Raw genomic sequence first — 1479 nt, 5'->3', positions numbered from 1 at the left:
GTCTGTCTACCTGCCTGTCTCTCTCTCTCTTCCTCCCTTCTCTTGCTCTTTATCTCTTTCACTCTTTGTCTATCTGTCTCTGTCTTTCTTTCTCTCTCTCTCTCTCTCTCTCTCTCTCTCTCTCTCTCTCTCTCTCTCTTTCTCCCCTCCCTCCCTCCTTCCCACACTCACCCTATCTTCCTCTTTTAACGCAACCCCTCTCCCTCAATGAGTTCAGGTACCCACTGTCTAGGAGAAGGTGTAAAAAAACCCCCAACCCAACAACAACCATGCACTCACTTTTACAGAAGAACAAATCGCCTATCGTTCGGGACACGCCTATGTTTGCTTCTCATTTCTGGCCGGCTTTCATCTCTAGAGAGGCTATGATTGCTTTTCTATAAAAAGGTAAACACTTGTAAACAATGGGGGTACGCATGCATGCGTGCGTGCGCCTTTCTCTACTTGACTATATCTCCGTGGTTCTGTGAAGCTGCAGAAGTAATGACGGCTAGTGATGGGCAAAATTCGGATAACCGGATAATTCTCAGTGAAACATTATCCGAATGAATTCAGACTCCTAAACTCTCTTTCCTGATCCGTTGGCCGAAAACAGTACCTCTATGGGGTGCACCCGAGAAGCACACATTTTAGTAAGAGTTTTACGGCACTTGTAACACAATAAGGTCATATAAGTGCCGAAGCACACATTATAGCAGCATAGAGTGTAGTCCACGGGTGCACCCATTTGTTTAAGTGGTTCTAACCCATTTGCCGAAGCAGTTCATAACACATTTAATCGCCGAAGAGGTGCAGTAATATATTATTCGGAATTTGCTAAAGCGACTCATTCATTGCCCGCCCTGCAGTAATGATGGCTCAAGCTTCGTCTGATGAAACCTACCATTATTCTTCCACGTGCGCACAGACAAACAGACAGGTAGACAGGCAGCCAATTGGAAGTTCAACGGAAAGAGAGATGGTTGGGGAGGGAGGAGGGGAGGGAGGAGGGGAGGGGGCAGAAAGACAGACAGTATGGGAAGAGAGAGAAAGAGAGAGAGAGGGGGGGAGGGAGGGAGATAGAGAGAGAAATGGATGGAAAGAACGTTATAGATAAAGAAAATTACAATAAATTTTAATGGGAAAGAAAGTAATAAAGACAGGAAAAAAGGAAAGAAGAGAGAGAAAGAAAGAAGGGGGAAAAGTTAAAGAGAGAAAAAAGAAAGGGACAAAATAGAAAGAAAGAAAGAAAGAAAGGGGGAGAAAATGAAACTTTGATTCAAGCAATAATGCAGGCGGCTTTTTTAAAATGTTGCTGTGAGTGTTTGTTTGTTTGGTATCTTAATTGAGGCAGACAGCTCCCCCGGTCCTGTCAGATGTGTGTCGACGCGATGGAATAAGCCGCTGGGCAATTTTTTAAATTTTTTTTTTATTTTGTGTATTTTTTAAATTAAAAATTTAAAAAACAATTGTTTGTTTGTTTGTTTGTTTGTTGTTGTT

This window comes from Aplysia californica, unplaced genomic scaffold, assembly GCF_000002075.1.
Source record: "Aplysia californica isolate F4 #8 unplaced genomic scaffold, AplCal3.0 scaffold00422, whole genome shotgun sequence".
Lineage (NCBI taxonomy): Eukaryota > Metazoa > Mollusca > Gastropoda > Aplysiida > Aplysiidae > Aplysia > Aplysia californica.
Note: the sequence above shows the minus strand (reverse complement) of the source record.